Source organism: Salvelinus fontinalis, chromosome 15, assembly GCF_029448725.1.
Source record: "Salvelinus fontinalis isolate EN_2023a chromosome 15, ASM2944872v1, whole genome shotgun sequence".
Taxonomy (NCBI): domain Eukaryota; kingdom Metazoa; phylum Chordata; class Actinopteri; order Salmoniformes; family Salmonidae; genus Salvelinus; species Salvelinus fontinalis.
The window spans coordinates 31,296,056-31,311,530 of NC_074679.1; the positions used below are offsets into that span (position 1 = coordinate 31,296,056).

A 15,475-nucleotide genomic window follows, 5' to 3' on the forward strand; every position below is an offset into this window, starting at 1 on the left:
AACGCAGTTCATTTAGACTTGTTTGCAATTTCCTGAAATAACTCTTTGTTCTTGTTGCTTTGAAATGCTAGGATATTGTTATGCAACTTCAATGATCTAAGAGTGCGAGACCCGTGAAATATTGTGTCTGATTCTGCATCACAAGATTGAGAGATAGCGTCTCTTCATACTTGTTCAATATCACTAGCTTTCCTCATTCGGACCGGTTCACAAATTTGATGTCTATTGTTGCAAAACAACGTCTGAATGATGTCATATAGGATTATGTGGAGTAGAGTGTGTCGCATAATGGATAAGGTGTTTGACTTCAAATCAGAAGATTGAGGGTTTGACTCTCCTCATTGTTGTTTAATTTCATTAGCTCAGCAATTTTGGACATGTTCGCAATTTCCCGAGATAAGGCTTTGTTCTTCTTGCTTTGAAAAGCTAGGACATTGTTATACAATTTAATAATCTAAGAGTGCGAGGCCTGAGTAATATTGTGTCTGATTATGCATCACAAGATTGAGGGATAGCGTCTCTTCGTACTTGTTCAATATCACTAGCTTTCCTCATTCGGACAGGTTCGCAATTTTCATGTCTATTGTGGCAAAACAACGTCTGCATGATGTCATATAGGTCTATATGTGACAGGCTGCGTGGCCTAATGGATAAGGCGTCTGACTTCGAATCAGAAGATTGAGGGTTCGAGTCCCTTCGTGGTCGTTTAATTTCATAAACGCAGTTAATTTAGACTTGTTTGCAATTTCCTGAAATAAGTCTTTGTTCTTGTTGCTTTGAAATGCTAGGATATTGTTATGCAACTTCAATGATCTAAGAATGCGAGACCCGTGAAATATTATGTCTGATTCTGCATCACAAGATTGAGGGATAGCGTCTCTTCGTACTTGTTCAATATCACTAGCTTTCCTCATTCGGACCGGTTCACAAATTTGATGTCTATTGTTGCAAAACAACGTCTGAATGATGTCATATAGGATTATGTGGAGTAGAGTGTGTCGCATAATGGATAAGGTGTTTGACTTCAAATCAGAAGATTGAGGGTTTTACTCTCCTCGTTGTTGTTTAATTTCATTAGCTCAGCAATTTTGGACATGTTCGCAATTTCCCGAGATAAGGCTTTGTTCTTCTTGCTTTGAAAAGCTAGGACATTGTTATACAATTTAATAATCTAAGAGTGCGAGGCCTGAGTAATATTGTGTCTGATTATGCATCACAAGATTGAGGGATAGCGTCTCTTCGTACTTGTTCAATATCACTAGCTTTCCTCATTCGGACAGGTTCGCAATTTTCATGTCTATTGTGGCAAAACAACGTCTGCATGATGTCATATAGGTCCATATGTGACAGGCTGCGTGGCCTAATGGATAAGGCGTCTGACTTCGAATCAGAAGATTGAGGGTTCGAGTCCCTTCGTGGTCGTTTAATTTCATAAACGCAGTTAATTTAGACTTGTTTGCAATTTCCTGAAATAAGTCTTTGTTCTTGTTGCTTTGAAATGCTAGGATATTGTTATGCAACTTCAATGATCTAAGAATGCGAGACCCGTGAAATATTATGTCTGATTCTGCATCACAAGATTGAGGGATAGCGTCTCTTCGTACTTGTTCAATATCACTAGCTTTCCTCATTCGGACCGGTTCACAAATTTGATGTCTATTGTTGCAAAACAACGTCTGAATGATGTCATATAGGATTATGTGGAGTAGAGTGTGTCGCATAATGGATAAGGTGTTTGACTTCAAATCAGAAGATTGAGGGTTTTACTCTCCTCGTTGTTGTTTAATTTCATTAGCTCAGCAATTTTGGACATGTTCGCAATTTCCCGAGATAAGGCTTTGTTCTTCTTGCTTTGAAAAGCTAGGACATTGTTATACAATTTAATAATCTAAGAGTGCGAGGCCTGAGTAATATTGTGTCTGATTATGCATCACAAGATTGAGGGATAGCGTCTCTTCGTACTTGTTCAATATCACTAGCTTTCCTCATTCGGACAGGTTCGCAATTTTCATGTCTATTGTGGCAAAACAACGTCTGCATGATGTCATATAGGTCCATATGTGACAGGCTGCGTGGCCTAATGGATAAGGCGTCTGCCTTCGAATCAGAAGATTGAGGGTTCGAGTCCCTTCGTGGTCGTTTAATTTCATAAACGCAGTTAATTTAGACTTGTTTGCAATTTCCTGAAATAAGTCTTTGTTCTTGTTGCTTTGAAATGCTAGGATATTGTTATGCAACTTCAATGATCTAAGAATGCGAGACCCGTGAAATATTATGTCTGATTTTGCATCACAAGATTGAGGGATAGCGTCTCTTCGTACTTGTTCAATATCACTAGCTTTCCTCATTCGGACCGGTTCACAAATTTGATGTCTATTGTTGCAAAACAACGTCTGAATGATGTCATATAGGATTATGTGGAGTAGAGTGTGTCGCATAATGGATAAGGTGTTTGACTTCAAATCAGAAGATTGAGGGTTTTACTCTCCTCGTTGTTGTTTAATTTCATTAGCTCAGCAATTTTGGACATGTTCGCAATTTCCCGAGATAAGGCTTTGTTCTTCTTGCTTTGAAAAGCTAGGACATTTTTATACAATTTAATAATCTAAGAGTGCGAGGCCTGAGTAATATTGTGTCTGATAATCCATCACAAGATTGAGGGATAGAGTCTCTTCGTACTTGTTCAATATCACTAGCTTTCCTCATTCGGACAGGTTCGCAATTTTCATGTCTATTGTGGCAAAACAACGTCTGCATGATGTCATATAGGAATATATGTAATAGGCTGCGTGGCCTAATGGATAAGCCGTCTGACTTCGAATCAGAAGATTGAGGGTTCGAGTCCCTTCGTGGTCGTTTAATTTCATAAACGCAGTTCATTTAGACTTGTTTGCAATTTCCTGAAAAAAGTCTTTGTTCTTGTTGCTTTGAAATGCTAGGATATTGTTATGCAACTTCAATGATCTAAGAATGCGAGACCCGTGAAATATTGTGTCTGATTCTGCATCACAAGATTGAGGGATAGCGTCTCTTCATACTTGTTCAATATCACTAGCTTTCCTCATTCGGACCGGTTCACAAATTTGATGTCTATTGTTGCAAAACAACGTCTGAATGATGTCATATAGGATTATGTGGAGTAGAGTGTGTCGCATAATGGATAAGGTGTTTGACTTCAAATCAGAAGATTGAGGGTTTGACTCTCCTCATTGTTGTTTAATTTCATTAGCTCAGCAATTTTGGACATGTTCGCAATTTCCCAAGATAAGGCTTTGTTCTTCTTGCTTTGAAAAGCTAGGACATTGTTATACAATTTAATAATCTAAGAGTGCGAGGCCTGAGTAATATTGTGTCTGATAATGCATCACAAGATTGAGGGATAGAGTCTCTTCGTACTTGTTCAATATCACTAGCTTTCCTCATTCGGACAGGTTCGCAATTTTCATGTCTATTGTGGCAAAACAACGTCTGCATGATGTCATATAGGAGAATATGTAACAGGCTGCGTGGCCTAATGGATAAGGCGTCTGACTTCGAATCAGAAGATTGAGGGTTCGAGTCCCTTCGTGGTCGTTTAATTTCATAAACGCAGTTCATTTAGACTTGTTTGCAATTTCCTGAAATAAGTCTTTGTTCTTGTTGCTTTGAAATGCTAGGATATTGTTATGCAACTTCAATGATCTAAGAATGCGAGACCCGTGAAATATTATGTCTGATTCTGCATCACAAGATTGAGGGATAGCGTCTCTTCGTACTTGTTCAATATCAATAGCTTTCCTCATTCGGACCGGTTCACAAATTTGATGTCTATTGTTGCAAAACAACGTCTGAATGATGTCATATAGGATTATGTGGAGTAGAGTGTGTCGCATAATGGATAAGGTGTTTGACTTCAAATCAGAAGATTGAGGGTTTTACTAACCTCGTTGTGGTTTAATTTCATTAGCTCAGCAATTTTGGACATGTTCGCAATTTCCCGAGATAAGGCTTTGTTCTTCTTGCTTTGAAAAGCTAGGACATTGTTATACAATTTAATAATCTAAGAGTGCGAGGCCTGAGTAATATTGTGTCTGATTATGCATCACAAGATTGAGGGATAGCGTCTCTTCGTACTTGTTCAATATCACTAGCTTTCCTCATTCGGACAGGTTCGCAATTTTCATGTCTATTGTGGCAAAACAACGTCTGCATGATGTCATATAGGTGTATATGTAACAGGCTGCGTGGCCTAATGGATAAGGCGTCTGACTTCGAATCAGAAGATTGAGGGTTCGAGTCCCTTCGTGGTCTTTTAATTTCATAAACGCAGTTAATTTAGACTTGTTTGCAATGTCCTGAAAAAAGTCTTTGTTCTTGTTGCTTTGAAATGCTAGGATATTGTTATGCAACTTCAATGATCTAAGAATGCGAGACCCGTGAAATATTGTGTCTGATTCTGCATCACAAGATTGAGGGATAGCGTCTCTTCATACTTGTTCAATATCACTAGCTTTCCTCATTCGGACCGGTTCACAAATTTGATGTCTATTGTTGCAAAACAACGTCTGAATGATGTCATATAGGATTATGTGGAGTAGAGTGTGTCGCATAATGGATAAGGTGTTTGACTTCAAATCAGAAGATTGAGGGTTTGACTCTCCTCATTGTTGTTTAATTTCATTAGCTCAGCAATTTTGGACATGTTCGCAATTTCCCGAGATAAGGCTTTGTTCTTCTTGCTTTGAAAAGCTAGGACATTGTTATACAATTTAATAATCTAAGAGTGCGAGGCCTGAGTAATATTGTGTCTGATTATGCATCACAAGATTGAGGGATAGCGTCTCTTCGTACTTGTTCAATATCACTAGCTTTCCTCATTCGGACAGGATCGCAATTTTCATGTCTATTGTGGCAAAACAACGTCTGCATGATGTCATATAGGTCTATATGTGACAGGCTGCGTGGCCTAATGGATAAGGCGTCTGAATTCGAATCAGCAGATTGAGGGTTCGAGTCCCTTCGTGGTCGTTTAATTTCATAAACGCAGTTAATTTAGACTTGTTTGCAATTTCCTGAAATAAGTCTTTGTTCTTGTTGCTTTGAAATGCTAGGATATTGTTATGCAACTTCAATGATCTAAGAATGCGAGACCTGTGAAATATTATGTCTGATTCTGCATCACAAGATTGAGGCATAGCTTCTCTTCGTACTTGTTCAATATCACTAGCTTTCCTCTTTCGGACCGGTTCACAAATTTGATGTCTATTGTTGCAAAACAACGTCTGAATGATGTCATATAGGATTATGTGGAGTAGAGTGTGTAGCATAATGGATAAGGTGTTTGACTTCAAATCAGAAGATTGAGGGTTTTACTCTCCTCGTTGTGGTTTAATTTCATTAGCTCAGCTATTTTGGACATGTTCGCAATTTCCCGAGATAAGGCTTTGTTCTTCTTGCTTTGAAAAGCTAGGACATTGTTATACAATTTAATAATCTAAGAGTGCGAGGCCTGAGTAATATTGTGTCTGATAATGCATCACAAGATTGAGGGATAGAGTCTCTTCGTACTTGTTCAATATCACTAGCTTTCCTCATTCGGACAGGTTCGCAATTTTCATGTCTATTGTGGCAAAACAACGTCTGCATGATGTCATATAGGAGTATAAGTAACAGGCTGCGTGGCCTAATGGATAAGGCGTCTGACTTCGAATCAGAAGATTGAGGGTTCGAGTCCCTTCGTGGTCGTTTAATTTCATAAACGCAGTTCATTTAGACTTGTTTGCAATTTCCTGAAATAACTCTTTGTTCTTGTTGCTTTGAAATGCTAGGATATTGTTATGCAACTTCAATGATCTAAGAGTGCGAGACCCGTGAAATATTGTGTCTGATTCTGCATCACAAGATTGAGAGATAGCGTCTCTTCATACTTGTTCAATATCACTAGCTTTCCTCATTCGGACCGGTTCACAAATTTGATGTCTATTGTTGCAAAACAACGTCTGAATGATGTCATATAGGATTATGTGGAGTAGAGTGTGTCGCATAATGGATAAGGTGTTTGACTTCAAATCAGAAGATTGAGGGTTTGACTCTCCTCATTGTTGTTTAATTTCATTAGCTCAGCAATTTTGGACATGTTCGCAATTTCCCGAGATAAGGCTTTGTTCTTCTTGCTTTGAAAAGCTAGGACATTGTTATACAATTTAATAATCTAAGAGTGCGAGGCCTGAGTAATATTGTGTCTGATTATGCATCACAAGATTGAGGGATAGCGTCTCTTCGTACTTGTTCAATATCACTAGCTTTCCTCATTCGGACAGGTTCGCAATTTTCATGTCTATTGTGGCAAAACAACGTCTGCATGATGTCATATAGGTGTCAATGTAACAGGCTGCGTGGCCTAATGGATAAGGCGTCTGACTTCGAATCAGAAGATTGAGGGTTCGAGTCCCTTCGTGGTCTTTTAATTTCATGAACGCAGTTAATTTAGACTTGTTTGCAATGTCCTGAAAAAAGTCTTTGTTCTTGTTGCTTTGAAATGCTAGGATATTGTTATGCAACTTCAATGATCTAAGAATGCGAGACCCGTGAAATATTGTGTCTGATTCTGCATCACAAGATTGAGGGATAGCGTCTCTTCATACTTGTTCAATATCACTAGCTTTCCTCATTCGGACCGGTTCACAAATTTGATGTCTATTGTTGCAAAACAACGTCTGAATGATGTCATATAGGATTATGTGGAGTAGAGTGTGTCGCATAATGGATAAGGTGTTTGACTTCAAATCAGAAGATTGAGGGTTTGACTCTCCTCATTGTTGTTTAATTTCATTAGCTCAGCAATTTTGGACATGTTCGCAATTTCCCGAGATAAGGCTTTGTTCTTCTTGCTTTGAAAAGCTAGGACATTGTTATACAATTTAATAATCTAAGAGTGCGAGGCCTGAGTAATATTGTGTCTGATTATGCATCACAAGATTGAGGGATAGCGTCTCTTCGTACTTGTTCAATATCACTAGCTTTCCTCATTCGGACAGGTTCGCAATTTTCATGTCTATTGTGGCAAAACAACGTCTGCATGATGTCATATAGGTCTATAAGTGACAGGCTGCGTGGCCTAATGGATTAAGGCGTCTGACTTCGAATCAGAAGATTGAGGGTTCGAGTCCCTTCGTGGTCGTTTAATTTCATAAACGCAGTTAATTTAGACTTGTTTGCAATTTCCTGAAATAAGTCTTTGTTCTTGTTGCTTTGAAATGCTAGGATATTGTTATGCAACTTCAATGATCTAAGAATGCGAGACCCGTGAAATATTATGTCTGATTCTGCATCACAAGATTGAGGGATAGCGTCTCTTCGTACTTGTTCAATATCAATAGCTTTCCTCATTCGGACCGGTTCACAAATTTGATGTCTATTGTTGCAAAACAACGTCTGAATGATGTCATATAGGATTATGTGGAGTAGAGTGTGTCGCATAATGGATAAGGTGTTTGACTTCAAATCAGAAGATTGAGGGTTTTACTAAACTCGTTGTGGTTTAATTTCATTAGCTCAGCAATTTTGGACATGTTCGCAATTTCCCGAGATAAGGCTTTGTTCTTCTTGCTTTGAAAAGCTAGGACATTGTTATACAATTTAATAATCTAAGAGTGCGAGGCCTGAGTAATATTGTGTCTGATTATGCATCACAAGATTGAGGGATAGCGTCTCTTCGTACTTGTTCAATATCACTAGCTTTCCTCATTCGGACAGGTTCGCAATTTTCATGTCTATTGTGGCAAAACAACGTCTGCATGATGTCATATAGGTGTCAATGTAACAGGCTGCGTGGCCTAATGGATAAGGCGTCTGACTTCGAATCAGAAGATTGAGGGTTCGAGTCCCTTCGTGGTCTTTTAATTTCATAAACGCAGTTAATTTAGACTTGTTTGCAATGTCCTGAAAAAAGTCTTTGTTCTTGTTGCTTTGAAATGCTAGGATATTGTTATGCAACTTCAATGATCTAAGAATGCGAGACCCGTGAAATATTGTGTCTGATTCTGCATCACAAGATTGAGGGATAGCGTCTCTTCATACTTGTTCAATATCACTAGCTTTCCTCATTCGGACCGGTTCACAAATTTGATGTCTATTGTTGCAAAACAACGTCTGAATGATGTCATATAGGATTATGTGGAGTAGAGTGTGTCGCATAATGGATAAGGTGTTTGACTTCAAATCAGAAGATTGAGGGTTTGACTCTCCTCATTGTTGTTTAATTTCATTAGCTCAGCAATTTTGGACATGTTCGCAATTTCCCGAGATAAGGCTTTGTTCTTCTTGCTTTGAAAAGCTAGGACATTGTTATACAATTTAATAATCTAAGAGTGCGAGGCCTGAGTAATATTGTGTCTGATTATGCATCACAAGATTGAGGGATAGCGTCTCTTCGTACTTGTTCAATATCACTAGCTTTCCTCATTCGGACAGGTTCGCAATTTTCATGTCTATTGTGGCAAAACAACGTCTGCATGATGTCATATAGGTCTATATGTGACAGGCTGCGTGGCCTAATGGATAAGGCGTCTGAATTCGAATCAGAAGATTGAGGGTTCGAGTCCCTTCGTGGTCGTTTAATTTCATAAACGCAGTTAATTTAGACTTGTTTGCAATTTCCTGAAATAAGTCTTTGTTCTTGTTGCTTTGAAATGCTAGGATATTGTTATGCAACTTCAATGATCTAAGAATGCGAGACCCGTGAAATATTATGTCTGATTCTGCATCACAAGATTGAGGGATAGCGTCTCTTCATACTTGTTCAATATCACTAGCTTTCCTCTTTCGGACCGGTTCACAAATTTGATGTCTATTGTTGCAAAACAACGTCTGAATGATGTCATATAGGATTATGTGGAGTAGAGTGTGTCGCATAATGGATAAGGTGTTTGACTTCAAATCAGAAGATTGAGGGTTTTACTCTCCTCGTTGTGGTTTAATTTCATTAGCTCAGCTATTTTGGACATGTTCGCAATTTCCCGAGATAAGGCTTTGTTCTTCTTGCTTTGAAAAGCTAGGACATTGTTATACAATTTAATAATCTAAGAGTGCGAGGCCTGAGTAATATTGTGTCTGATAATGCATCACAAGATTGAGGGATAGAGTCTCTTCGTACTTGTTCAATATCACTAGCTTTCCCCATTCGGACAGGTTCGCAATTTTCATGTCTATTGTGGCAAAACAACGTCTGCATGATGTCATATAGGAGTATAAGTAACAGGCTGCGTGGCCTAATGGATAAGGCGTCTGACTTCGAATCAGAAGATTGAGGGTTCGAGTCCCTTCGTGGTCGTTTAATTTCATAAACGCAGTTCATTTAGACTTGTTTGCAATTTCCTGAAATAACTCTTTGTTCTTGTTGCTTTGAAATGCTAGGATATTGTTATGCAACTTCAATGATCTAAGAGTGCGAGACCCGTGAAATATTGTGTCTGATTCTGCATCACAAGATTGAGAGATAGCGTCTCTTCATACTTGTTCAATATCACTAGCTTTCCTCATTCGGACCGGTTCACAAATTTGATGTCTATTGTTGCAAAACAACGTCTGAATGATGTCATATAGGATTATGTGGAGTAGAGTGTGTCGCATAATGGATAAGGTGTTTGACTTCAAATCAGAAGATTGAGGGTTTGACTCTCCTCATTGTTGTTTAATTTCATTAGCTCAGCAATTTTGGACATGTTCGCAATTTCCCGAGATAAGGCTTTGTTCTTCTTGCTTTGAAAAGCTAGGACATTGTTATACAATTTAATAATCTAAGAGTGCGAGGCCTGAGTAATATTGTGTCTGATTATGCATCACAAGATTGAGGGATAGCGTCTCTTCGTACTTGTTCAATATCACTAGCTTTCCTCATTCGGACAGGTTCGCAATTTTCATGTCTATTGTGGCAAAACAACGTCTGCATGATGTCATATAGGTCTATATGTGACAGGCTGCGTGGCCTAATGGATAAGGCGTCTGAATTCGAATCAGAAGATTGAGGGTTCGAGTCCCTTCGTGGTCGTTTAATTTCATAAACGCAGTTAATTTAGACTTGTTTGCAATTTCCTGAAATAAGTCTTTGTTCTTGTTGCTTTGAAATGCTAGGATATTGTTATGCAACTTCAATGATCTAAGAATGCGAGACCCGTGAAATATTATGTCTGATTCTGCATCACAAGATTGAGGGATAGCGTCTCTTCGTACTTGTTCAATATCACTAGCTTTCCTCTTTCGGACCGGTTCACAAATTTGATGTCTATTGTTGCAAAACAACGTCTGAATGATGTCATATAGGATTATGTGGAGTAGAGTGTGTCGCATAATGGATAAGGTGTTTGACTTCAAATCAGAAGATTGAGGGTTTTACTCTCCTCGTTGTGGTTTAATTTCATTAGCTCAGCTATTTTGGACATGTTCGCAATTTCCCGAGATAAGGCTTTGTTCTTCTTGCTTTGAAAAGCTAGGACATTGTTATACAATTTAATAATCTAAGAGTGCGAGGCCTGAGTAATATTGTGTCTGATAATGCATCACAAGATTGAGGGATAGAGTCTCTTCGTACTTGTTCAATATCACTAGCTTTCCTCATTCGGACAGGTTCGCAATTTTCATGTCTATTGTGGCAAAACAACGTCTGCATGATGTCATATAGGAGTATAAGTAACAGGCTGCGTGGCCTAATGGATAAGGCGTCTGACTTCGAATCAGAAGATTGAGGGTTCGAGTCCCTTCGTGGTCGTTTAATTTCATAAACGCAGTTCATTTAGACTTGTTTGCAATTTCCTGAAATAACTCTTTGTTCTTGTTGCTTTGAAATGCTAGGATATTGTTATGCAACTTCAATGATCTAAGAGTGCGAGACCCGTGAAATATTGTGTCTGATTCTGCATCACAAGATTGAGAGATAGCGTCTCTTCATACTTGTTCAATATCACTAGCTTTCCTCATTCGGACCGGTTCACAAATTTGATGTCTATTGTTGCAAAACAACGTCTGAATGATGTCATATAGGATTATGTGGAGTAGAGTGTGTCGCATAATGGATAAGGTGTTTGACTTCAAATCAGAAGATTGAGGGTTTGACTCTCCTCATTGTTGTTTAATTTCATTAGCTCAGCAATTTTGGACATGTTCGCAATTTCCCGAGATAAGGCTTTGTTCTTCTTGCTTTGAAAAGCTAGGACATTGTTATACAATTTAATAATCTAAGAGTGCGAGGCCTGAGTAATATTGTGTCTGATTATGCATCACAAGATTGAGGGATAGCGTCTCTTCGTACTTGTTCAATATCACTAGCTTTCCTCATTCGGACAGGTTCGCAATTTTCATGTCTATTGTGGCAAAACAACGTCTGCATGATGTCATATAGGTCTATAAGTGACAGGCTGCGTGGCCTAATGGATAAGGCGTCTGACTTCGAATCAGAAGATTGAGGGTTCGAGTCCCTTCGTGGTCGTTTAATTTCATAAACGCAGTTAATTTAGACTTGTTTGCAATTTCCTGAAATAAGTCTTTGTTCTTGTTGCTTTGAAATGCTAGGATATTGTTATGCAACTTCAATGATCTAAGAATGCGAGACCCGTGAAATATTATGTCTGATTCTGCATCACAAGATTGAGGGATAGCGTCTCTTCGTACTTGTTCAATATCACTAGCTTTCCTCATTCGGACCGGTTCACAAATTTGATGTCTATTGTTGCAAAACAACGTCTGAATGATGTCATATAGGATTATGTGGAGTAGAGTGTGTCGCATAATGGATAAGGTGTTTGACTTCAAATCAGAAGATTGAGGGTTTTACTCTCCTCGTTGTGGTTTAATTTCATTAGCTCAGCAATTTTGGACATGTTCGCAATTTCCCGAGATAAGGCTTTGTTCTTCTTGCTTTGAAAAGCTAGGACATTGTTATACAATTTAATAATCTAAGAGTGCGAGGCCTGAGTAATATTGTGTCTGATTATGCATCACAAGATTGAGGGATAGCGTCTCTTCGTACTTGTTCAATATCACTAGCTTTCCTCATTCGGACAGGTTCGCAATTTTCATGTCTATTGTGGCAAAACAACGTCTGCATGATGTCATATAGGTGTCAATGTAACAGGCTGCGTGGCCTAATGGATAAGGCGTCTGACTTCGAATCAGAAGATTGAGGGTTCGAGTCCCTTCGTGGTCTTTTAATTTCATAAACGCAGTTAATTTAGACTTGTTTGCAATGTCCTGAAAAAAGTCTTTGTTCTTGTTGCTTTGAAATGCTAGGATATTGTTATGCAACTTCAATGATCTAAGAATGCGAGACCCGTGAAATATTGTGTCTGATTCTGCATCACAAGATTGAGGGATAGCGTCTCTTCATACTTGTTCAATATCACTAGCTTTCCTCATTCGGACCGGTTCACAAATTTGATGTCTATTGTTGCAAAACAACGTCTGAATGATGTCATATAGGATTATGTGGAGTAGAGTGTGTCGCATAATGGATAAGGTGTTTGACTTCAAATCAGAAGATTGAGGGTTTGACTCTCCTCATTGTTGTTTAATTTCATTAGCTCAGCAATTTTGGACATGTTCGCAATTTCCCGAGATAAGGCTTTGTTCTTCTTGCTTTGAAAAGCTAGGACATTGTTATACAATTTAATAATCTAAGAGTGCGAGGCCTGAGTAATATTGTGTCTGATTATGCATCACAAGATTGAGGGATAGCGTCTCTTCGTACTTGTTCAATATCACTAGCTTTCCTCATTCGGACAGGTTCGCAATTTTCATGTCTATTGTGGCAAAACAACGTCTGCATGATGTCATATAGGTCTATATGTGACAGGCTGCGTGGCCTAATGGATAAGGCGTCTGAATTCGAATCAGAAGATTGAGGGTTCGAGTCCCTTCGTGGTCGTTTAATTTCATAAACGCAGTTAATTTAGACTTGTTTGCAATTTCCTGAAATAAGTCTTTGTTCTTGTTGCTTTGAAATGCTAGGATATTGTTATGCAACTTCAATGATCTAAGAATGCGAGACCCGTGAAATATTATGTCTGATTCTGCATCACAAGATTGAGGGATAGCGTCTCTTCATACTTGTTCAATATCACTAGCTTTCCTCTTTCGGACCGGTTCACAAATTTGATGTCTATTGTTGCAAAACAACGTCTGAATGATGTCATATAGGATTATGTGGAGTAGAGTGTGTCGCATAATGGATAAGGTGTTTGACTTCAAATCAGAAGATTGAGGGTTTTACTCTCCTCGTTGTGGTTTAATTTCATTAGCTCAGCTATTTTGGACATGTTCGCAATTTCCCGAGATAAGGCTTTGTTCTTCTTGCTTTGAAAAGCTAGGACATTGTTATACAATTTAATAATCTAAGAGTGCGAGGCCTGAGTAATATTGTGTCTGATAATGCATCACAAGATTGAGGGATAGAGTCTCTTCGTACTTGTTCAATATCACTAGCTTTCCCCATTCGGACAGGTTCGCAATTTTCATGTCTATTGTGGCAAAACAACGTCTGCATGATGTCATATAGGAGTATAAGTGACAGGCTGCGTGGCCTAATGGATAAGGCGTCTGACTTCGAATCAGAAGATTGAGGGTTCGAGTCCCTTCGTGGTCGTTTAATTTCATAAACGCAGTTCATTTAGACTTGTTTGCAATTTCCTGAAATAACTCTTTGTTCTTGTTGCTTTGAAATGCTAGGATATTGTTATGCAACTTCAATGATCTAAGAGTGCGAGACCCGTGAAATATTGTGTCTGATTCTGCATCACAAGATTGAGAGATAGCGTCTCTTCATACTTGTTCAATATCACTAGCTTTCCTCATTCGGACCGGTTCACAAATTTGATGTCTATTGTTGCAAAACAACGTCTGAATGATGTCATATAGGATTATGTGGAGTAGAGTGTGTCGCATAATGGATAAGGTGTTTGACTTCAAATCAGAAGATTGAGGGTTTGACTCTCCTCATTGTTGTTTAATTTCATTAGCTCAGCAATTTTGGACATGTTCGCAATTTCCCGAGATAAGGCTTTGTTCTTCTTGCTTTGAAAAGCTAGGACATTGTTATACAATTTAATAATCTAAGAGTGCGAGGCCTGAGTAATATTGTGTCTGATTATGCATCACAAGATTGAGGGATAGCGTCTCTTCGTACTTGTTCAATATCACTAGCTTTCCTCATTCGGACAGGTTCGCAATTTTTATGTCTATTGTGGCAAAACAACGTCTGCATGATGTCATATAGGTCTATATGTGACAGGCTGCGTGGCCTAATGGATAAGGCGTCTGAATTCGAATCAGAAGATTGAGGGTTCGAGTCCCTTCGTGGTCGTTTAATTTCATAAACGCAGTTAATTTAGACTTGTTTGCAATTTCCTGAAATAAGTCTTTGTTCTTGTTGCTTTGAAATGCTAGGATATTGTTATGCAACTTCAATGATCTAAGAATGCGAGACCCGTGAAATATTATGTCTGATTCTGCATCACAAGATTGAGGGATAGCGTCTCTTCGTACTTGTTCAATATCACTAGCTTTCCTCTTTCGGACCGGTTCACAAATTTGATGTCTATTGTTGCAAAACAACGTCTGAATGATGTCATATAGGATTATGTGGAGTAGAGTGTGTCGCATAATGGATAAGGTGTTTGACTTCAAATCAGAAGATTGAGGGTTTTACTCTCCTCGTTGTGGTTTAATTTCATTAGCTCAGCTATTTTGGACATGTTCGCAATTTCCCGAGATAAGGCTTTGTTCTTCTTGCTTTGAAAAGCTAGGACATTGTTATACAATTTAATAATCTAAGAGTGCGAGGCCTGAGTAATATTGTGTCTGATAATGCATCACAAGATTGAGGGATAGAGTCTCTTCGTACTTGTTCAATATCACTAGCTTTCCTCATTCGGACAGGTTCGCAATTTTCATGTCTATTGTGGCAAAACAACGTCTGCATGATGTCATATAGGAGTATAAGTAACAGGCTGCGTGGCCTAATGGATAAGGCGTCTGACTTCGAATCAGAAGATTGAGGGTTCGAGTCCCTTCGTGGTCGTTTAATTTCATAAACGCAGTTCATTTAGACTTGTTTGCAATTTCCTGAAATAACTCTTTGTTCTTGTTGCTTTGAAATGCTAGGATATTGTTATGCAACTTCAATGATCTAAGAGTGCGAGACCCGTGAAATATTGTGTCTGATTCTGCATCACAAGATTGAGAGATAGCGTCTCTTCATACTTGTTCAATATCACTAGCTTTCCTCATTCGGACCGGTTCACAAATTTGATGTCTATTGTTGCAAAACAACGTCTGAATGATGTCATATAGGATTATGTGGAGTAGAGTGTGTCGCATAATGGATAAGGTGTTTGACTTCAAATCAGAAGATTGAGGGTTTGACTCTCCTCATTGTTGTTTAATTTCATTAGCTCAGCAATTTTGGACATGTTCGCAATTTCCCGAGATAAGGCTTTGTTCTTCTTGC

The 15,475-nt window shown here is 38.7% G+C and overlaps 20 non-coding genes across 20 annotated transcripts; all 20 read left to right on the forward strand.

Annotated features, from left to right (window-relative positions):
- The first annotated feature begins 632 nt into the window (after positions 1–632).
- trnar-ucg (transfer RNA arginine (anticodon UCG)) lies at positions 633–705 on the forward strand. Its single transcript has one exon. It is a non-coding gene; the product is annotated as a tRNA-Arg (tRNA).
- A 644-nt stretch (positions 706–1,349) lies between these two features.
- Positions 1,350–1,422, forward strand: trnar-ucg (transfer RNA arginine (anticodon UCG)). The gene has a single exon. It is a non-coding gene; the product is annotated as a tRNA-Arg (tRNA).
- A 644-nt stretch (positions 1,423–2,066) lies between these two features.
- Positions 2,067–2,139, forward strand: trnar-ucg (transfer RNA arginine (anticodon UCG)). Its single transcript has one exon. It is a non-coding gene; the product is annotated as a tRNA-Arg (tRNA).
- Positions 2,140–2,783: 644 nt separating this feature from the next.
- trnar-ucg (transfer RNA arginine (anticodon UCG)) lies at positions 2,784–2,856 on the forward strand. The gene has a single exon. It is a non-coding gene; the product is annotated as a tRNA-Arg (tRNA).
- Positions 2,857–3,500: 644 nt separating this feature from the next.
- On the forward strand, positions 3,501–3,573 carry trnar-ucg (transfer RNA arginine (anticodon UCG)). Its single transcript has one exon. It is a non-coding gene; the product is annotated as a tRNA-Arg (tRNA).
- Positions 3,574–4,217: 644 nt separating this feature from the next.
- Positions 4,218–4,290, forward strand: trnar-ucg (transfer RNA arginine (anticodon UCG)). The gene has a single exon. It is a non-coding gene; the product is annotated as a tRNA-Arg (tRNA).
- Positions 4,291–5,651: 1,361 nt separating this feature from the next.
- trnar-ucg (transfer RNA arginine (anticodon UCG)) lies at positions 5,652–5,724 on the forward strand. The gene has a single exon. It is a non-coding gene; the product is annotated as a tRNA-Arg (tRNA).
- A 644-nt stretch (positions 5,725–6,368) lies between these two features.
- On the forward strand, positions 6,369–6,441 carry trnar-ucg (transfer RNA arginine (anticodon UCG)). Its single transcript has one exon. It is a non-coding gene; the product is annotated as a tRNA-Arg (tRNA).
- A 644-nt stretch (positions 6,442–7,085) lies between these two features.
- On the forward strand, positions 7,086–7,159 carry trnar-ucg (transfer RNA arginine (anticodon UCG)). Its single transcript has one exon. It is a non-coding gene; the product is annotated as a tRNA-Arg (tRNA).
- A 644-nt stretch (positions 7,160–7,803) lies between these two features.
- On the forward strand, positions 7,804–7,876 carry trnar-ucg (transfer RNA arginine (anticodon UCG)). Its single transcript has one exon. It is a non-coding gene; the product is annotated as a tRNA-Arg (tRNA).
- Positions 7,877–8,520: 644 nt separating this feature from the next.
- On the forward strand, positions 8,521–8,593 carry trnar-ucg (transfer RNA arginine (anticodon UCG)). Its single transcript has one exon. It is a non-coding gene; the product is annotated as a tRNA-Arg (tRNA).
- Positions 8,594–9,237: 644 nt separating this feature from the next.
- trnar-ucg (transfer RNA arginine (anticodon UCG)) lies at positions 9,238–9,310 on the forward strand. Its single transcript has one exon. It is a non-coding gene; the product is annotated as a tRNA-Arg (tRNA).
- Positions 9,311–9,954: 644 nt separating this feature from the next.
- Positions 9,955–10,027, forward strand: trnar-ucg (transfer RNA arginine (anticodon UCG)). The gene has a single exon. It is a non-coding gene; the product is annotated as a tRNA-Arg (tRNA).
- A 644-nt stretch (positions 10,028–10,671) lies between these two features.
- Positions 10,672–10,744, forward strand: trnar-ucg (transfer RNA arginine (anticodon UCG)). Its single transcript has one exon. It is a non-coding gene; the product is annotated as a tRNA-Arg (tRNA).
- A 644-nt stretch (positions 10,745–11,388) lies between these two features.
- Positions 11,389–11,461, forward strand: trnar-ucg (transfer RNA arginine (anticodon UCG)). Its single transcript has one exon. It is a non-coding gene; the product is annotated as a tRNA-Arg (tRNA).
- Positions 11,462–12,105: 644 nt separating this feature from the next.
- On the forward strand, positions 12,106–12,178 carry trnar-ucg (transfer RNA arginine (anticodon UCG)). The gene has a single exon. It is a non-coding gene; the product is annotated as a tRNA-Arg (tRNA).
- Positions 12,179–12,822: 644 nt separating this feature from the next.
- trnar-ucg (transfer RNA arginine (anticodon UCG)) lies at positions 12,823–12,895 on the forward strand. Its single transcript has one exon. It is a non-coding gene; the product is annotated as a tRNA-Arg (tRNA).
- A 644-nt stretch (positions 12,896–13,539) lies between these two features.
- trnar-ucg (transfer RNA arginine (anticodon UCG)) lies at positions 13,540–13,612 on the forward strand. The gene has a single exon. It is a non-coding gene; the product is annotated as a tRNA-Arg (tRNA).
- Positions 13,613–14,256: 644 nt separating this feature from the next.
- On the forward strand, positions 14,257–14,329 carry trnar-ucg (transfer RNA arginine (anticodon UCG)). Its single transcript has one exon. It is a non-coding gene; the product is annotated as a tRNA-Arg (tRNA).
- A 644-nt stretch (positions 14,330–14,973) lies between these two features.
- trnar-ucg (transfer RNA arginine (anticodon UCG)) lies at positions 14,974–15,046 on the forward strand. The gene has a single exon. It is a non-coding gene; the product is annotated as a tRNA-Arg (tRNA).
- Positions 15,047–15,475: the final 429 nt, after the last annotated feature.